Here is a 22115-nt window from a genome sequence, read left to right as displayed (position 1 = left end):
AGGAAGACAATGGTAAGTGGAGGCTGTTGGTGGAGCTCTGTGCCAGATGCAGTTCTTGGTAAAATCTGTGTGTCTCATTTTAGGCATGATAAGGCAATGTTGGAGAGTTTGCAGAATATAGAGTGTTATTTGCTGATGCAATTCTAAAAGGATCTCTCAGGCTTTGGTTACTCTGTCAAGAATGTTCATTAAAGAATGAAGAAGTAGATTCAGGGAAATCAGATAAGGTACAACATGTGTTTCAGCTGAGAGATAATATCTTGGGTCAGCCTGGTGATGATGGAGATATTAAGAAAGTCGGCAGAAAAAAAAATCTGGGATGGGTGACATTTGTTTACAGGCTGGATATGGGTATCTGAGAAAGAATGGCAGGGAAGGATGGAAGATATGTGCTGAGGTTTGGATTAATAGCAGTGATGGAGAAGCAGGTTTGGGATGTATTTTTCTATCTTGCACATTTTAATTTTTATGTCTATTATTTGAAGAAATGGATTTGTTAAGTAGAAAAGTGAATATATGAGTTTGGTGTTCAGCGGAAAGGTCTGGCTTGACTTTATTTTCTGAATCATCAGGGCATATATAACATTAAAAAGCCAAGGGACTGGACTAGATCAGCCAGGTTATGTACAAACGTCTTAAAAGAATGCCTGGTACATTAAAAGTTATCAATAACTTTTGACTTGGTCATTTTCATTGTTATTATCAGATATTGCGTTAGACATTAAGGATTTTTAGAGCCTCTTTTCCATCCTTTTTCTATTCCTTATCACTTCTGTAGCTATTTGATTTATTGCCTTCTGCTGTATAGAGCAGTAATCCAATACAGCATCTGTCATGATGAATTGAAAGCATCTAGCACAGACTTTAGGACCTAATAGAGACCCTGTACCTATTTGTTCACTTCTTTCTCTTCCCTCAAATCCTACCTACATACTGATTTTTGCATATTTCTACTCCTAAATTTTTCGGTCTCCAAATAAAGCAACACATGGAGACAGTACCCTATATATGCACACGAAAGTTTCCTTTGTTTTCTTTCATTTTCTGTCTTTGCTTTGGTTGTATTTATATTCTTCATATTTCTGTCTTAGAAAAATTTAAATTATGAGTACCAAAATTGGGACAAGATTCACTTCAGGGCTATTACAAATTTGACACACTTCAGATAAGTATTAAAATACAACTGTGCGGGAGTTACTGTTGTGGCTCAGTGGTTAACAAATCCGACTAGGAACCATGAGGTTGCGGGTTCAATCCCTGGCCTCGCCCAGTGGGTTGGGGATCTGGCGTTGTCGTGAGCTGTGGTGTAGGTCGCAGACGCGGCCCGGATCCCACGTTGCTGTGGCTGTGGTGTAGGCCAATGGCTACAGCTCCGATTAGACCCCTAGCGTGGGAACCTCCATGTGCCGCAGGTGCGGCCCTAGAAGAAAGACAAAAATAAAAAATGAAAAAAATACAACTGTGTGGACTATGACATTACCAAAAGTACTTTGACCTTTCTTTGACAAAGAATTGATAGATACAGTGATCCTTTAACATCTCCTAATATAACAGGAACTCTTGGGTAATGCTATCTCTGAGGAGTATAGGTGTTTGCAAAAGTTTAAGGATCAAGATTTTTAAGCCTTGAAAAAGAAACATTTAATATTTTTCATTAGAAACACCTAATTTAAAGTTCTGAGATATGTCTCTCATCTAGGATTACAACTAACACATAAAAGCAGGCAGAGTAAGTGAATAAAGATGTCACAGACAAAATGTTAGGAATGCCTTCCTTTCATTTTTGAGGTTAGCTTTGTGTATCCACTGTTGAAAAAGAAGAGCGTGGAGAAGGACATCATCTTTGACACTGGATATCACAGTTTATCTAAAAGTCAGGGGCTTGAGTTTTTACTCAAAAGTTGACTCATTGCTAACTCTCAACCACTTTGTGAATATATCTGCGTATATAAGAGGTTATTGATAAATTTCTAAGGCAGAAAAAAATGGTACTAGGTTGGATATCAGGTTGATATCAGTGTCCTTTTAGTAAAAGAGAAGTTCCTGACCTTACTAAGCCTTGTAGTATTACATTATTAATGCACGTGAGAATGCTTGATAAACTTCAATGTCACTATAAATGAAAGATATTAATATGACTGGACTTGAGAAAGAAAGTCAAGAGTTTGAGTACAGAACAGATACAGAACTAGTGGAAGGAGAAATGGTCTCCATGCATTGTACTTTTTGTGCCTACCTGTCATGAGGCAGACAATGCCTGCCTGTTCAGTCTTGACATTAGCATGAGTGATAAGAATTTTTAACTGCTTTCCAGAATTCAAGTTCAACTACAATATCAAGCAACAGTAGATAGAAATTTATGACTTACCTGAATATTACCACCAGGAAAAGTCCTGTTGGTCCCCTGTGAATGTTATCTTTAGTTTCATAAAGTCCGTGCATATATTCACACACACACACATGCACACACACAAATGCGCGCACACACACACACACGTGATAATTTTATCATCAAGCACTAATGACCTAGAATCTTTCTGATTCTGATAAGGTCGTCATGGAGTTGATTCTGTGTAAGAGGAATTTAAGGAGTATTGTTGAAGAGTAGTAGCTTAAAACCAACTAATCAGAGCAAGAAAAATAATCCTATTGACCCTTAGTCCTCTATTACTGAAGGACAACTTTATTTGAATATATTTGGACTTGAAGAGGTTGATAGTCAGCACAAGTACCCCATAGGGGCTTGTCATCCCAGTAGTTGGACCCAACAGGGAAGAGATAATTACAAAGTTCCTATTTGCTGGCAATATATTGGCATTTCCATTGATCCCCAGAGTGTTTAAAACAAACATCAAACTTTTTATCCCTGAGTATTAAGAAGCTTAATAATGATACCATAACAAATATAAAACTTTGAATATCATGTTAAAAATTAAATTTCTTTATAAAACCCTAAAATTCCCTCAGCATTTAAAATTTTCTATAATGCAGCTAAACCCATTCCATTGTCTCTGGACAAAGAAAAACCTTTTTCTTCTAGATTTTTTAGAGAATTATACATAGAGCAAAAAGCTACACTTTTTTTCTTTCAGTGATGTAAAAAAGTGTTACCTGGACTCCAAGGCCTTTTCTTATGTTACATGTCTATGTAAAGCATATGTTCAATTTGCCAGGTCAGTCCTAATTTCAAATATGTAGCTTATACCTGATATCAACTATCACGACTTGTCTGTTCCTTTCTTTATCAAAATTTTAACAGCTTTATCATGATATAATTGACAATTAGTTGCACATATTTAAAGTGAAAAATTAGTAAATTCAACATATTTCCCCATGAAACCATCACCAAAATTTAAAAAATGAATATATCTACCCCCCGCCCTTTGTAGTCCCTCCCTCTCAACCTACTTCCACTCTTTACCAGGTAACCATGAATCCACACTGTGTCACTGTAGATTAGCTTGGCTTTTTAATAACTATACTTATAGAACTATGTAGTATGTACTCTTATCTTAGTTTCTTTTATTCAGCATAATTATTTTGAGATTGACTAATGGTTTGTTTTGTGGGTATCCTTAGTTTCTTTTCTTTTCTTTTTTGCATATGATGCCCACTTTTTCTTGTACCATCAGATGGCCTTGTTATGTAACTTTGTTAAGATCAATTGACCATCAATGTGTGGGTCTATTTTGAACTCTTTTTCTTCATTGATCCTGATGCCTATATCACACAGTCTTGTTAACAGTGGCTTCACAATATGTTTTGGGAAGTTTATAATGTAAATCCCCTAGCATCATTTTCCTTTTTTCTTTGTGTAAATTGACAAACTAATTTTTTTAATTAGAGTTGATTTACAGTGTTGTGCTGTACAGCAAAGGGACTCAGTCATACATACTTATTAATTTTCTTGTTCCTCCTTTCTACCTGAATACATACAACAATATAGAAATTTGAAAATTTCTTACTAAGTACTAACTTCCCAAATATCAATAGTTTCAGTGATCCCCAAATAAAGTTTGAATGAATTTCTTAGTCATTCAAAGATTTATATCATCTGGTAATAAGAAGAAAGTTTTATTTTTATGTCCTAGCAAGTATTATATGATTTAGCTATTACGCAAAAAAAAGCATTTAGTAGGATTGCTTTTTTTTTTTTTTTTTTTAATTTTCCCACTGTAGAGCAAGGGGGTCAGGTTATCCTTACATGTATATATTACAATTACATTTTTTCCCCCACCCTTTGTTCTGTTGCAACATGAGTATCTAGACAAAGTTCTCAATGCTATTCAGCAGGATCTCCTTGTAAATCTATTCTAAGTTGTGTCTGATAGGCCCAAGCTCCCGATCCCTCCCACTCCCTCCCCCTCCCATCAGGCAGCCACAAGTCTCTTCTCCAAGTCCATGATTTTCTTTTCTGAGGAGATGTTTTGACTCATTATATTTATTTAGCTATCTCTCATGCTTTCTCCTTGATCCAATGAAATTTATTTAATAGTTAGTATCCTTTAGTTAAGGGCTTTAATAGTAGAAGCCCCAGTTAATAAGTCGATTTTCTATGTGTCCAGCAATACCTTTCTTATGTTTATTTTTTATTTATTAAAATTAAAGTATTATTGATTTACAATGTTGTACCAATTTCCACTCTACAGCAAACTGGACATAAGGGTCACACAGGAATACATATACATTCCTTTTTAATATTATTTTCCATCATGGTCTATCCCAGGAGATTAGATATAGTTCCCTGTGCTATGCTATAGGACCTTGTTGTTTATTCATTCTAAATATAATAATTTTCATTTTCTAAATTATAGCCATAAGTCAGTTCTCTGTGTCTGTGAGTCTGTTTCTGTTTTGTAAATAGGTTCGTTTGTGTCATATTTTAGATTCCACATGTAAGTGAAATCATATAGTATTTGTTTTTCTCTTTCTGACTTACTTTACTTAGTATGATAATCTCTAGTTGCACCCGTGTTGCTGCAAATCATATTAGTCAGTGTTTTCTCATTTCTTTTCCTATGGTTGATTTCTAGTTTCATGCCACTGTGGTAAGAGAAGATGCTTGAAATAGTTTCTTTTTTAATTTTAAGGCCATACCTGTAGCATATGGAAGTTCCTGGGCCAGGGATTGAATCTGCACCTCCATAGCAATCCAAGCTGCTCCAGTCATATTCATAACCCATTACACCATGGCAGGAACTCCTAAATGTTCACATGGAACATTCTCAAAAAGAATGTATATTCTGGGTTATTTGGATGTAATGTCCTGAAAATGTCAATTAAGTCTAACTATTCTATGGTATAATTTAGGATCTCTGTTGCCTTATTGATTTTCTGTCTAGAAGGTCTGTCCATTGATATGAGTGGGGTGTTAAATTCTCCTACTATTATTGTATTCCTATCAATTTCTCCTTTTATATATGTTAGTGTTTATTTTATGTATTTGGGTGTTCCTATATTAGGTGACTGTATGTTGATGAGTGTAATATTCTCTTCTTGAAATGATCCTTTTATCATTAAATAGTGTCCTTCTTTATCTTTCTTTATGGCCTTTGTTTTAAAGTCTATTTTGTCTGATATGAATATTGTGACTGCCACTTTCTTGTCATTTCTTTTGAATGACATATCTTTTTTTCATCTTCTCACTTTCAATCTATGTGTGCCCTTTCCCTTAAGATGGGTCTCTTGTAGGTAACACATTGTAGGCTCTTGTTTTTTTCATCCAGTGTGCCACTCTATATCTTTTTTTTTTTTTTTTTGATTTTAATGTGACATTTTATTTTATTTTATTTTATTTTTTTGTAATTTTTTTTATTTTCCCACTGTACAGCAAGGGGGTCAGGTTATCCTTACATGTATACATTACAATTACATTTTTCCCCCACCCTTTCTTCTGTTGCAACATGAGTATCTAGACAAAGTTCTCAATGCTACTCAGCAGGATCTCCTTGTAAATCTATTCTAAGTTGTGTCTGATAAGCCCAAGCTCCCGATCCCTCCCACTCCCTCCCCCTCCCATCAGGCAGCCACAAGTCTCTTCTCCAAGTCCATGATTTTCTTTTCTGAGGAGATGTTCATTTGTGCTGGATATTAGATTCCAGTTATAAGTGATATCATATGGTATTTGTCTTTGTCTTTCTGGCTCATTTCACTCAGGATGAGATTCTCTAGTTCCATCCATGTTGCTGCAAATGGCAGTATGTCATTCTTTTTTATGGCTGAGTAGTATTCCATTGTGTCTTCCGAATCCAATCATCTGTAGATGGACATCCACTCTATATCTTTTAATTGGAGCATTCAGCCCATTGACAGTTAAGGTAATTATTAATAGATATGTCTTTATTGGCATTTTAAACCTTTTTTTCCAGTTGATTCTATGCTTCTCCTTTGTTCTTTTCTTTTTACTTTTGTGGTTTGATTATTTCCTTTTATTTTATGCTGTGTCCTCTTCTTTTTAGTTTCTATGACTCTAATTGCTTTTTACTTGTGGTTGCCTTATTTTTCAAGTATGTTAACCCCTTCCTATATCTGCTTGCTTTAGACTGATAGTCATATAGGCTCAAACACATTCTAGAAAAGAGAGTCTATGTTTTCTTACTCTCTGTCCCCACATTTTATGATTTTGATGTCCTTTTTAACATCTTCATGTTTATCTTTTTGCTGTTCCTTATGTTTATCATCACTTTCAGCAACAGACTTTTTTTTTTCTTTTGATCTATTTTCTGCCTTATTTAAGTGATTACTTTCCAGTTGTGATTCCCTCCGTACTATATTTTATTACTTCTTTCCTATTTAGAAGAGACCTTTCAATATTTCTTTTAGGATAGATTTAGTATTACTATATTCTTTTAGATTTATTTGTCTGATAAATTATTTATTTCTTCTATTTTAAATGATAATCTGGTGAGGTAGAGTATTCTAGGCTGCAAAATTTTCCCTTTTAGAACTTTGAATATATTTTGCCACTTTCATCTGGCCTGTAGCATTTCTGTAGAGCAATCAGCTGATAGCTTTCCGGGGGTTCCCTTGTAATTAAGTCTGTTTTTCTCTTGCTGTCTTTAAAATGCTCTCTTTAACATTTGCTAATTTTTATTATAATATGTCTTGGTTTACGTCTGTTTAGTTTTATCTTGTTTGGGACCCTCTGTGTTTCCTGTATTGGATATCTACTTTCTTCTTTCTTTCTTTCTTTTTGTCTTTTGTCTTTTTTTTGGGGGGGGGACACTTGTGGCATATGGAGATTCCCAGGCTATGGGTCTAATCGGAGCTATAGCTGCTGGCCTACGCCACAGCCACAGCAAAGCCAAATCCGAGCCACATCTTTGACCTACACCACAGCTCACAGCAATGCCAAATCCTTAACCCACTGAGCGAAGCTAGGGATCTCACCCCCAACCTCATGGTTCCTAGTTGGATTCATTTCTGCTGTGCCACAATTGGAACTGCTACTTCCTTCTTTAGATTTGGAAAGTTTTCAGCTATAATTTCTTCAAATATATTTTCAATCACCTTTTCTCTTTGTTCTTCCAAGATCCCTATTATGGGTACCTTGGCATGCTTTATATTACACATAGATCTCTTTTATTGCTTTCATTGTTTTTCATTTGTCTTTCTAACTGCTGTCCTGATTGAGTGATTTCCATTATTCTATCTTCCAAGTCACTTATTTGTTCCTCTGCATTATTCATTCTGCTGTTCAGTGCCTTTTACCCAGCTTTCATCTCTGCAAATGAATTTTCTCATTTTTCTTGGCTCCTCCTTATAGTTTCTAGTTCCTTTTAAAGTAATTTGTATTACTGTTCATATCAGTTCTTAATTTCTTAAGTACTTTTATTACCTCCTTTTTGAACTTGATGTCTATTAGACTGCAGAGATCTATTTCATTGTTTGCTCCTTAAGGGGAATCCTCCTATTCTTTCAACTGGGAATGATTTCTGTACCTCTTCATTTTGCTTATATTTTTATTACTCTGAGAGTTTAGGGAAAACAGTTATCTCCTGTAGTCTTGAAGGGCAATTTATATGCAAGAGTGTCCCTGGATAGCTTGTGTGAGTTAATTGTATTTTTGGTGTGAGGACTGTTTTTTGTTTGCATGCTTACTATCTTTCCTCAGTGTGTACAGACGGTTTTTCCCTTGATAGGGTATGTGTAGGTCCACAGCCTGCACGGACTTCCATAGAGGTGGGGGCAATATTGGTGCCTTGACAGTGGTGGCAGGCTGCACCTGGTTGCAGGACCCTCAGCAGTAGCAGTGAGCCCCAGGGAGGTGGGGGCAGTACCTGAGACCCTTGGCAATGGCAATGGTAGGATGTGTGCATTCTCAGGAAGGTGGGGGCAACAGGCTATTCTTGGTTGCTGTGACCTCTACAGTGATGACCCCTGGGGTGACTGGTACAGCAAGTGTTTCATAGTCACTGGACTTTCAGTGGTGGTGGGCTGTTCCCACCTCTGGAGTCCAAGGTAGCTGTGGCAGTTTATACCTGCCCCCATAGCCTGCACAAGAGGTGTCCTGCAGCCTGAGAGCCTGTGCTTGCACAGATAAAGAAGCTCCTTTGGGAGTTCCCTTCATGGTTCAGTGGTTAACGAATCCGACTAGGAACCATGAGGTTGCAGGTTCAATCCCTGGCCTTGCTTAGTGGATTAAGGATCCAGTGTTGCCGTGAGCTATGGTGTAGGTCACAGACGTGGCTCGGATCCCACGTTGCTGTGGCTCTGGTGTAGGCTGGCAGCTACAGCTCCGATTAGACCCCTAGCCTGGGAACCTCCATATGACATGAGTGCAGCCCTAGAAAAGACAAAAAAAAAAAAAAAAGAAGAAGCTCCTTTGGCAGCCCCACCACCTCACCACAACACTCCCCGACAATGGTGCCTTGCTTCTTTGGAGAGCCCAGGCCTACTCCCACACTCCCTGGCTGTGGTGCACTACTCCCTAGCCCCCTCAGGCTGTTTCCAGACAGCCAACCCTAGTCCTCTCCCCAGGATTGACCTCTGAAGGCTGAGCCTCACTCAGCAGCCAGCCCCTCCCTGAGTGTCTCAGGCTGTAGTGGGCTGCACAGTGGAATCAATTATCTGTGCAGCTCTCTTTCTGCTTTGTTCTCCTCAGACAGGCTGCTGTGCTTTTCTCTAATGCTTCAAGGCTCCCCCTTTATCCCAGATGATCTCTCTGCCAGTTAGGGGGCCTTCCAGGGTGTAGATTCCTTTCCTCTTTCACAGCTCCCTCTCAGGAATGCTGGTCCTGTTCTGATACTTTTTCTTTCTATTCTCTCTCTTTCATTTTTTTCCCTTTGTTATACCCATTTATGTGGAGGTTTTCTTGCCACTTGTGGAAATTTGAGGTCTTCTGCCAGTGTTCATAAATGTTCTATGAGAATTGTTCTACAGTATTTTTTTCTTAATGTGCTTGTGGGAGAAGGTGAGCTCCATATCCTACTCCTTCACCATCTTGATCCCAATCTTGTTCTTTATCAGAGCTGTTTTTTTCTATTCTAAGACATTTGCATTTTTTAAATGAATTTTAGAAATAGCTTATAAAGCTTTACAATATGCCTGTTGGGATGTTTAATGGGATTATATTGAATCTATGGATAAATTTTAGAAAAATGGACAATTTAGTAATGAGTCTTTTGCTACAGAAAAACAATATATTCAGGTTTTCTTTAATTTCTGTCAACAAAGTTTTGCATATAAAGATCTTGCATATGTTTTGCCAGATTTGTCATTAAGGATTTCATGTGTTTTGTGCTTTTGCAGGAAGTATTTTTTAAAGTTAATTTTCTATTGTTTATTGATAATGTATTTTAAATGATAAATTTTTATATTTGATTTTGCTTCCTACAATCTGGCTAAACTCAATTACTATTTATAGTAACTCTTCTTGTAGATTCCATAGGATGTTCTACATAGTCAATCATGTATCATTAAGAAGTTTTACTTCTTTCTTCTGGACTAGATGAACTTTATTAGAAGGACTAAAAATACTAAATTGGGAGAGGATTCAGAGATTATATTACATATTGGAGTGCAAAATGTTAAAAATACTGTGTAAATAAAAACATACGACTTTATTCATAACAGCAAAAAAGTTTAGAAAATGTGCATCACCTGATGAATGAATAAACAAATTATGGTGTATACACATAATGAAATATGACTTTGTAGTGAAAAGGAACAATCTATAGATGCAAGTGATAGGGCAGATAAATATATACAAAAATGTCATACACAAAATAGCATATGCCATATGATTCACTTTATTTCAAGCAAATTAATAAGGAATAAGAAATACCAGCCTATGAAGCCAAAGCCTTAATGATGGTTGCCTTGGTGGAGTAAGTATATTTATATATGTAGCCTGGAAATGAACACACTTGCTTCATTGACACTCTCCACTAGGGAGAAAGCCACTGTTACTTAGGAGACTGTGATCTTGTGGGGAATGTAACTTGCTCAAACTCAGCCCTGTGTCTCAACAGGGTGAGGGTGAATATTGCCGGTAAAAGGATGGAAGAAGAAAATCGAGTATGTCCTGGGGCTTGACTGGCTTGCAGTCCATAGCAGGGACTCACTTCAGCCCCTCTTGCTCTAATGCTGTTCTTTACTAGGGTGTAAGTACTGTTGCCAGGGAGAGTTTACAGACTCAGAGGGAATGGAATGAGCTCAGGTGCAAACCTGAGGGCTTCTGCTTCAGCACCTTGCTCACCTAACCCAGTAGTGTGGTGACAGCCACTGGGCATAAGAGAAGCCCTGGATCACACCTAGCTCTGGCTCTAGCCTCTACATTTACAGTCCTATCTTCCACTGAGGTGGTAGCTGCCAGGACATGCCAAGGAAGATATGACCCATGCTCACTTCAGGACCAGGTCTGGGCACATGCAGACTACAAAGGGACACTACCACACAAGGACACCCCTTCAAGATGGGGATAGGCAGTGGTTTCACCTAATTTCAGAGAAACAGAGAAAGTTAAACAAAAAGAGAAAATGAGGAAATAGGGAATTCATTTTAAAAAAAAGCTGAAGAAAACCGTAATGAATATGATATGAATAGTTTATTTGATAAAGAGTTCAAAGCATTAGTAATAAAATCTTATCTGAACTGTGGGAAAGGATAGCAAGAATTTTAACGAGAAACTAGAAAATGTAAAAAAGAACCAGTCATAACTAAAGAATGCAATAATTGAAATGAAAAATATACTACAAGGAATTAATAGCAGACTAGATAATACAAAGAATGTGATGTGGAAGATAGACGAATAGAAATAACCCACTCAGAACAGCAAAACAACAACAGCAACAACAACAAAAAAGGAGCTCCCATTGTGGCTCAGTGGTAACGAACCCAACTAGTATCCATGAGGATGTGGGTTCTATCCCTGGCCTAGCTCAATGGATTAAGGAGCCAGCATTGCCATGAGCTGCGGTGTATGTCACAGAGGTGGCTCGGATCCTGTGTTGCTGTAGCTGTGGTATTGTCCGGGAGCTACAGCTCCGATTCAACCTCCAGCCTTGGAGCTTCCCTATGCTGTGAGTGTGGCCCTAAAAAGACAAAAAAAATTACAAATAAGAATAGTTTAAGGAATATCTGTGACAATCAAGCATAATAATATTGCATTATAGGGGTCTTGGAAGGAGAAGAGAGACAGAAAAGCATGGGAAATGGATTTGATGAAATTACGCCAGAAAACTTCCTGATGCTGAAGAATTAAAACAACAAACAAAAAAATCCTCCAACCTAGATAAACTACTTTTTGAACTATAGTTTATTTACAATGTTGTGATAATTTCTGATACAACAAAGTTATTCAGTTATACATAGGCACACATCCATTCTTTTTTCAGATTTTTTCCATATAGATTATCATAGAATATTGGGTAGAGTTCCCTGTGCACTACGGCAGGTCCCTGTTGGTCAACTATTCCATATACCACAGGGTACATATGCCAATCCCAAACTACATAAATAGAACTTGTTAAGTGAAAATCAACATGTTGAAATGGGCCAAGGTTGGGATATGAGTGGTCATTTAAAACCGTTAGTTAAGGATGATTACCAATGCCAAACATCTAAAACAAAACAAAACAAAACAAAAAAACCCATACCATAATTCAGAATGTATAAATGTATAATTATTGAGTAGAGATTAGGAAAATGTTATTAATAAATATTAAAAGTATCTCAAATTATTTACATTACCACTGATACATTATACTGAGAATTTTCTAAATATCACTTTTTGTGCCTTAAAAAGTCCAATGTCTTCTCCAGCAAAGACATTGTCACAATTTGGTTTATTCACCAAATATTTATTTCAAGCTGTCTTTGCTCTCACAGCTGCAATTTGATGATTTTGTACGTAAAAATCCATATGGAAGCCACTAAAGGCAGGGTTAATTATTGCTCACAGGTCATCCAGCCTTGTGGTTTAACGTTTTAATATCAAATAACATAAGATTTCATCAAATAGAGAAAAATCCTGTGATCTACATAGAAATTCTAGGCCCTTCCAAAGGAAGAGTCATAGGTAGGGCCTTTCATTATCCAACATCTTTATTTCTAGATTCCCTCTTCTTAACTTGAGATTCAACTAGCCCCTCACTATTTATTCCAGTAGCTGCTATCTTTATCTCTACTTGGTTCCTGAAATGAGGCCACAACTTTTCCACTTTCATTTTCTAAAACTCTACTGATGTATGGTCATTATGCATATAGTTTCATCAGAGAGTTATGAACCAGTGAAATGTGTTTACAGTACTCTACAAAACAGGACACAATTGCAGGTTGAAATGTAGTTCTAAAGTCTTATGATCACTTCCCACACAGGGACATCTTATTTACTCACCATATGTCTCATTGAGTCTTGATATAATTACATGTTACTGACAAGCTTTATCTCCCATGCCCAGATCTCTGAAGTACAAACACTTTTCAAACATTTTAAATTAAGTTTATTAATTTTGCAGAAAAGTAACCTTCCTATTTGTGCAAATCATCCCTCAACTGTACTAGCCAAGATATTTCTTCTTTCCATGGAAAATTACCATCAAACTGTTTTCTTAAATATAAACAAACGAACAAGACATAGGCAGACTAAGAGAAATTCATGTATTATTTTGGAACAAGGCAGAATCAACTTTTAATTGTAAATGTCTTATATACCATCCTTGTTGAAGCAGAATAATAGAAAAGAGAATGAAAAGCATATTGAAGTGTAATAGACTTAAAATCAGAAGATTAATACTTTAGTCTAGATTTTTATAAAGTTATGTGACTTCACGTAAATCATTACCCACTCTAAGCTTCGCTTTCCCATTCATGTAAAATATATGTTCTTATGACCTGTTAGTTGCTGATTTGACTGTATGAAGGTAAAAAAGAAAATTCTTGGCCAAAAGAAGCTTGATGAAAAATTTTTATAGATGCAAAATGACTTATACATTTACTCTGTGGCATTTAAATGAAACATATTCTGGCCAGAGTTATGTAAAGAATAGAAACATAGTAGCTGATATTCATGCTTCTAGTATTAGGTGGCAAATAATAACACCCCAATAACACATTTTCATTCTAATGTTACCTAATTTCATTATCTGGAGATCATTCATCATTGATCATTTCCCAGGGGAAAAAATAATTTTAAAAGACAATGAAAAGAAAATGGTATTTCTTATTTAGTATTACTACTAAATAGGAAAGTATGAAGGTAATACTGTGCAAATGGTGAGAAAAAAGACATAGATAAAAAGTCTGGAAATAAATTATTCAAAGAGGAATCAAATTTCCTTCCCCTGATAGGAAAAAATAAGATTAAAAGGCTGCTGTTGCAATTACTCATAATCTCCCTGTCCTTTAATTACATGCACAACTGTGTCAACTTAAAAAAAAAAGTGCACAATGTGAGAGTTGTGAGTTAAGTTTATTTGTGGCAAATTGAAGACTATGGCCTGGGAGGCAGCACTTCAGATAGTGCTGGAAAACTGCTTCAAAAAAATAAGGGAAACTGTCAGTATATATGTGATGTTGGTGAAGAGGGGAGGAACAGGCAGTCAAGCACACATTTGGCAGAACGTTGCTGCTAGTCACAAGGAGCAGGCATCACCGTGCAGGATTTTAGTGCTTTTCTTAGATACTAGGAAATAATACAATACAATAATTAGGTTCATAAAATTTCCTGAGAATATTTAACCACCTGAAAACCTGTTCTGCAAGTTTTCTCAGAACACAGAGTACCTCATTCCTGATCCTCACTCTGAACACTTTCAGGGGGTATTAAGGATCAGGCACAGTGGCTCATGATTCAATTGGCAAGTGCCAATCTCCAGTTCACAAACAGATACTGTTTTCCCTCAAAATTGTATACTACTCAGTGTTTTTCTCAGAGAAAGTTTAACATCTTTCTTTTTCAAGCTATAAATTAGGGGGTTCAGCAAGGGAACCATGTTGGTGTGAAAGACAGAAGAGATTTTTGATTCATCACTGGACCCAATAGAAGATGGTTTGAGATAAGCAAATGCAACTGATCCAAAGAACATGGAAACAACAATTATGTGGGAACTGCAGGTGCCAAACGTTTTGGATCTGCCCTCAGTGGAGCTGATGTTGACAATGTTGGAGAGGATGAAACCACAAGACACAAAGATGAAATCATAAGACACAAAGATCTGCCCTCAGTGGAGCTGATGTTGACTATGTTGGAGAGGATGAAACCATAAGACACAAAGATGGTGAGAGTGGGCACAATGATATTGATGCCCGCAGTAATGAAAACTACCAGCTCGTTGATATAGGTACTTGTGCAGGAGAGCTGGAGCAGAGGGAGAATGTCACACATGTAATGATTGATGGTGTTTACATCACAGAAGGTCAGACTCAGTATGCATCCAGTGAAGGTCATGGCACTAAAAAATGCCATCAAGTATGAACCAAGAATGAGGCTGGAACAAAAAAATTAGGGGACATAGTAACCTGATACAAAGGTGGAGTACAGATGGCCACATGTCAGTCATAGGCCACTGATGTCAACACATAGCATTCAGATATACAAAAGAAACTGAAAAAATAAATCTGGGTCATGCACCCTGCATAAGAAATAATATTATTCTTTGATGTGAAATTAATCAGCATTTGGGGTATAAACACAGAAGAACAACAGAGATCTATGAAGGACAAATTAAGACAAAAAAATACATAAGGGTGTAAGTGTGAATTCAACCCAATTAGGATTACCAATCCCAAACTGCCCATCACAGTGACCATGTAAATTACAGGGAACAGGAAGAACAGGGGGAGTTGGAGATGGTTGGTCCATTAACCTCACCAGAATGAATTGTCACAAAAGAATCATTTCCAGCAGCCATTCTTCTAGAAAATCTATCACCACAGGGAAAAAAGTTACATAGAAGAAAACAACTCAATTTTCATACATATCTCCTCTCAAAAGGGTCATATTTGGACTGGGCATATCTGAGAATAGCTCAGCCTGGACTCAGGGACTTGTGTTACCATTATCATGAAACTTAGAAACGTACACTTTTGCTTTTTAGGGGCTTTATGAGCTAACTACTTAGACTAAGATCATCAAAACTTAGACTACAGGGGGAAGGGAACTGCTAACCTATGCAAACTTGACTATTTGGTAAGAAAAAAGAAAAGAAGGGAGAAGAAGTTTCCACCAGGATAAAAATCCTTCCCTCATCTCAATATTTCTTCATCATTTGAACCCTCCCCTCACCAGTAAAGTTGTAGGGAGAGACTCTTGCACCTTGGTGCTGGCATCTAATACAGATTAGACCTGGTGGGGTGAGAACCAAGACAGTTGTTTCTTAACTAAACTAAATGGCCAGAATCTAGGAGAGGTTAACTTACTGCCCCACATCACAGAATTAAAAGCCATAACTATAAATGAGTGAGACCGCATTGTCACTGTGATGGCTTCGGTTGCTACTGTGGTTCAAGTTTGATCCCTAGACCTGAAATTTCTCCATGCTGCAGTATGTCCAAAAAAAAAGAAAAAGAAAAAGAAGAATAGAGAAAAAAGAAAGGACACTAACCAACAAAATGTAACAACACGTTAGCTTGAAAAAGTCTAAAACAATTTGATAAGGTAAACATAGAAAAACACAGAAGACTGTGTAAAAGTGGTGGATAAATTTCTTTCATTTTTGATATAAAAGTTTTAAGAAAAAAAGACAAAAGTTGTAAAAATAAATACAATTCAAAATATGTTTAGGAGTGCATTGTACATGTATGTATAAACTATTTTTTTGTTTGTTTTTTGTCTTTCTAGGGCTGCACCGCAGTGTTTGGAGGTTCCCAGGCTAGGAGTCTAATCAGAGCTGTACCTGCCAGCCTGTGCCACAGCAATGTGGGATCTGAGCCATGTTTGCGACCTACACCACAACTCACGGCAACATGGGATCCTTAGCCCACTGAGCGAGGCCAGGGATCAAACCCTCAACCTCATGGTTGCTAGTCAGATTTGTTTCCACTTTACCACAATGGAAACTCCTAATAAAATATTTTTAAATGAAAAAGGGAAGAGGTTAAAATATTTCTTTAAGTCAGTGCTATATCCCAATGAGTATGTAAATTTATGAACGATTTAGAAAATATGTGAAGCTATATGTGAAGTTTAAAAATGTACAACTGAATTGTTACAAAATGATTTATTTTAAACATTTGCCTTCAAAAAGTAATTATCTTAAAATAAAAGATGCAGTTAAATAATGGTACCAGTCAAAAGATAAGTTACCATGTTTTACAAAAGTATTAATTACAGGGTTCTGCATGTTTTTTGGGTTTTTTTTTGTTTGTTTGTTTGTTTTGTCTTTTTGCCATTTCTTGGGCCACTTCCGCGGCACATAGAGGTTCCCAGGCTAGGGGTCGAATCGGAGCTGTAGCCACCGGCCTACGCCAGAGCCACAGCAACGCAAGATCCGAGCCGCGTCTGCAACCTACACCACAGCTCACAGGCAACGCCGGATCGTTAACCCACTGAGCAAGGGCAGGGACCGAACCCGCAACCTCATGGTTCCTAGTCGGATTTGTTAACCACTGCACCACAACGGGAACTCCAAGGGTACCGCATGTTTTATAGTCCAGTAACATGATACAAATTAAGTAAAAAAATATCTTACATTCCTGTCAATGTGATTTTATGATTTTTCTTTTTAACCACATTTGGAATTAATGTCAAGCATCTGCATTTGAGACTCTTTGTGAATGTGAAACCTAGAGAAATGGCTCTCCTGACTCCTCTCACCTCCCCAATGGAAAATTAAAGAACTAAATCAATCAGAAAAAAAAAAACACGTATAACTGCATGTAAACATGTAAATTGTGACCATAGCATAAAGTGTGGAGGTGAGTAAATACAGATTTTTTTTGTAAGCAATTGAGGTTAAACTCTTATCAAATGAAAATATACTATTACAACTACAAGGTATTCTATAAAAACCCCATGATGACCAAAAGGAAAATGTCTATAGAATTTATACAAAAGAAAACAGCAATTAACCAACACTTACCAATAAGGGAAAAAATGGTCAATGAAGAATAATATAACTAGCAGAAGTGTCCTTCAAAAGGAAGGACAGATAAAGATTTTCTCTGGAGTTCCTGTTGTGGCTCAGTGGGTTACAAACATGACTAGCATCCATGAGGATGCATGTTTGATCCCTGGCCTTGCTCAGTGGGTTAAGGATCCCATATTGCTGTGGCTTGTGTAGGCTGGCAGCTGCAGCTCTTATTTGACCCCTGGCCTCCTAGGAACTTCGGTATGCCACAGGTGAGGCCCTAAAAAGAGAGAGAAAAAAAAAAAGACTTTCTCAGACAAACAAAAGCTGAAAGAGTTCATTGCCCTTAGATCTTCCTTACAAGAAATGCTAAAACGAGTTCTTTAAATTGAAAACAATAACACATTTGCTTAAGAAAGTCAAACACTTAGAAAAACATAGAACACTGTATGATTGAAAAAATAGTGGGTGAATTTCTTTAATTTCTGATGTTAAAAGACAAAAGTATTAAAAATAAATATAATACTTTAATATGTACATAATACATATGTTTTTATTAAAGTATTTTTAAATGATAAAAGCAGTAGGTCAAAGCATTCCTTTGAATCAAAGTTAGATCCCCATAGATATATTTGAGTAAAGGAGCAAGTAGGCTAATTCATGAGGGTGCTAGATTTAAACATCAGAAACTAGAGGCAATACATGTTAATTGACACATGAATTACATAAGTGTGGAGGGGCACAAAAACATAGCTTTTGCAAGTGATTGATGTTAAGCTGTTATCAAGTTAAAATACTGTTGTAACTAAAAGGTATTTTATATAAGCCATATTGTAACCAAAAATAATAATATCTATAAAATTATGCAGAAAAAGGGAAAGCAACAAAAGCATATCAATATGAAAATTAATGAAACAAAAAGAAAGATATCAAAAGGAAAGAAAGGCAAAAGAACTACAAGAAAAAATAAAACAATAGACAAAATTTGCAATGGAAGTTCCTTCCCAATCAATAACTATTTGAAGTGGAAACAAATTAGCTCACCCTTCAAAAGACATAGAATAGGTAAATGGATGAAAAAACATGATAAGAAATGTGTACTGTCTATGAGAAATTTCCTTTTTTAAAAAAAGATTTTTCTCTTAAAAATTAGTTTTGGGGAGTTCCCGTCATGGCTCAGTGGTTAACGAATCCTACTGGGAACCATGAGGTTGCGGGTTTGATCCCTGGCCTCGCTCAGTGGGTTAAGGATCTGGCATTGCCTTGAGCTGTGGTGTAGGTCACAGACACAGCTCAGATCTGGCATTGTTCTGGCTGTGGTATAGGCCAGCAGGTACAGCTCTGATTAGACTCCTAGCCTGGGAACCTCCATATGCCACGGGTGCGTCCCTAGAAAAAGACACACAAAAAAATTAGTTTTGGGGTGGAGGGATACACTGAGGGTTTGGAATGGAAATGCTATAAAATTTGGTTGTGATGATTGTTGTACAACTATAAATGTAATAAAATTCATTGAGTAATTAAAGTAAAAAATAAAATAGTTTTAATGAAATATAAGGTACATAAAATTTCAATAATGTTAGTATATAATCCAATGAATTTTGACAAATATTTGAAGTCTTCTCACATGTAACTCAATCAAAATACAAGAGTTCTTTTATATACCTTTTTACAAAGTTCTCTTGTATACCTTTTCATTCTGTCCCTTGTCACTTTTCCTCAGTGCCTAGTAACTGCTGATCTGCATTCTGTTACTAGAGTTTTCTGTTCTGCAAAATTTGAGAAATTCACTTTTGATTTAAAAATACCCATATACAAATTGGTAAAACCACTATGGAAAACAGTATGGAGTTTCCTCAAGAAATTAAAAATAGAACTACCACATCATTCAGCAATCCCACTCCTGGGCGTATATCTGGAGAAAACCATAATTTGAAAAGATACATGCACCCAGTGTTCATTGCAGCACTATTTACAATAGCCAAGACATGGAAGCAAAGTAAATGTCCATCTACAGAGGAATGTATAAAGAAGATATGGGGCATATGCACAATGGAATATTAGTTATAAGAAGGAATGAAAAAATTAAAATATACAGAAAATTAAAGTACACATAACAGTCTATATATAGAACAAGATTCAACTACATGCTGTCTACAAGAGATACAATTTAGATTCAAAGACAAAGCTTGGCAGTAAAGTGATAGTACCCATAGGAGAGCTGGAATGGCTATACTAATGTCAGACAAAATAGATTTTAGGACAGGAACTGTTACCAGGAATAAAGAGGGCAATTTATAGTGAAAAAGTAGTCAGTTCTCTAAGAAGACATAAAAAGTTAAGTGTGTACACAGCTAACAGTGTATCCAAATATAAAAGTGGTAAAAATAAAAAGAGAAATATAGAAACCCACAGTTATGATTGAAGATGTCAATACTCCCTGTTCAGTAGTTGATAGAACATAGGCAAAAAAATCATCAGAAAGAGAAGACTTGAAAAACCATGTCAAATCAAGCTGACCTAATGGACATTGATAGAACAATTCATGTAACTGAATACATATTCTTTTCAGAAATGTGTGGACTATTCACTGTGGTAGACTACCAGTCAGAGCCTTGAAAATAAACTTCATAAATTTAAATGATTAAAATTATGCAAAATATAAACTTATGCAGAATATAAACAGATTAAACAAGAAATAAGTAATTGAAAGATATCTAGAAAACCCCTAAATATTTGGAAATCAAAATACTTCTAAATAGTGCACAAGAAAAGAGGGAGCAAGGGACATTAGAAAATATTTTAAATTGTTTGAAAAATGAAACTTCACCATTTCAAATTATGCAGTGAAAACAATGCTCAGAGGGCAGTTTGTAGCATTAAATGATTATATCAAGAAAAAAGAAAACTCTCAAATCAATGATCTAAACTTCCACTATAAAACTAGAAAAGAGAAAGAAAAAGACCGAATTAAAGTCAAAATAAGCAGAAGGAAGGAAATAGTGAAGATAAAAACCAAAATCAAGGACATTTAGATGAGAAAAACAATAGTGAAAAAAAAGCTAAACATGAGTTACTTTTAAAAAACTAATACAACTGATAAACTGCTTGCTGGAATGATCAAGAAAAAAAGAGATAAGACACAAATTTCAAATCAGGAAAAATGAATATCAGTATACACATTAAAAATATTAAAAGTAATAAAGTATATTAACAACTCTATCCCCTTGCATTTGACAACTTACATGGAATGGGCAAATTCCTTTAATTAAAGTTTTCAACACAAACCCAACTATAAGAATTAAAATTAAGTGGTAATATTCATTTAGAAAGTAATTGTAAAATTACCTCTAATAACAATAACAATCACTGTGGCACAGTGGATTAAGAATCTGCCTGCAGCAGCTAGGGTCACTATGAAGGCGCAAATTCAATCTCTGGTCCTGCAGTGGATTAAAGGATCTGGTGTTGCCCTAGCTGCGGCTCTGATTCAGTCTTTGGCCTGGATAATTTCATATGCCATGGGTGCAGCCATAAAATAAAAAAAAATTAGTTATAATAAGACTGTTAATTTCCATATAGTCACAAAATATAAAAATAAACATTTATGTTCTTAATCCAAGGATCTCCAAGTTAAGACAGACTAGAAATTAGACTGAAAATTATAGTGTTTTATTTATTTTGACTAAGCAGGGGTGATCTTTTATAAAATGCTAGCTTCTCTAAATGAGACATACATTGCCAAAAATACCTCTCATAATTATTGATATAAAAATTTGTGTGATGATTTCCATGTCAATCAGAAAAGGCTAGCCTATGCTGAGGAGCAAATAATTCTAATAATCAAGGGCAAAGTATGTATTTTCCCCCTAAGTTTTGCTGTACGTCCAACAAGGGAAGGGAGGAGAATTTTCTTTTTTTTTTTTTTTTTTTGTCTTTTTGCTATTTCTTTGGGCCGCTCCCACGGCATATGGAGGTTCCCAGGCGAGGGGTCGAATTGGAGCTGTAGCCCCTGGCCGACGCCAGAGCCACAGCAACGCGGGATCCGAGCCGCCTCTGCAACCTACACCACAGCCCATGGCAACACCGGATCCTTAACCCACTGAGCAAGGGCAGGGACCGAACCTGCAACCTCATGGTTCCTAGTCGGATTCGTTAACCACTGTGCCACGACGGGAACTCCCGAGAATTTTGATAATCACAGTGAGCCACCATAATTGAGAGAATCCATGTCGAAATGTCACTCTGTAGCAGGGGGAAAGTATGTTAAATGTGGCTACTCCTAACTTCAAGGATGGGGAGTTGCAATACTTCAAAAGAGTCAGGAGGAGACACAGACATTTGCCGACAGCACTAAAGACTACAAATAGCTGTGATGAGAGAAAGAGAAGGGGATGGAGGGGAAGAGGGGGAGAAAGAGAGAGCTGTAGTATTCAGAGAGACCAATGAGCAAAGAGCCTCAGGCTGTTTTCCCACAGTAGATCATGAAGTAAGAATTCCACTGCCAAAAGTTATTGAGAAAGTAGGGAAGTACTACAGAGTAGGAAAAGTGAAATGGAGAAGGGAAAGAAGATAACTTGGGTATACTAAATGAGCAGTTTTCTC

At 36.5% G+C, this 22115-nt stretch overlaps 1 pseudogene; it reads right to left on the bottom strand.

Moving 5' to 3' along the window:
* Positions 14343 to 15303, bottom strand: LOC100514862 (annotated as a pseudogene).

Source organism: Sus scrofa, chromosome 9 (genome assembly GCF_000003025.6).
Source record: "Sus scrofa isolate TJ Tabasco breed Duroc chromosome 9, Sscrofa11.1, whole genome shotgun sequence".
Classification (NCBI taxonomy): Eukaryota; Metazoa; Chordata; class Mammalia; order Artiodactyla; family Suidae; genus Sus; species Sus scrofa.
The sequence above is the reverse complement of the archived record's forward strand: the minus strand, read 5'-3'. Positions and strand labels throughout refer to the sequence as shown.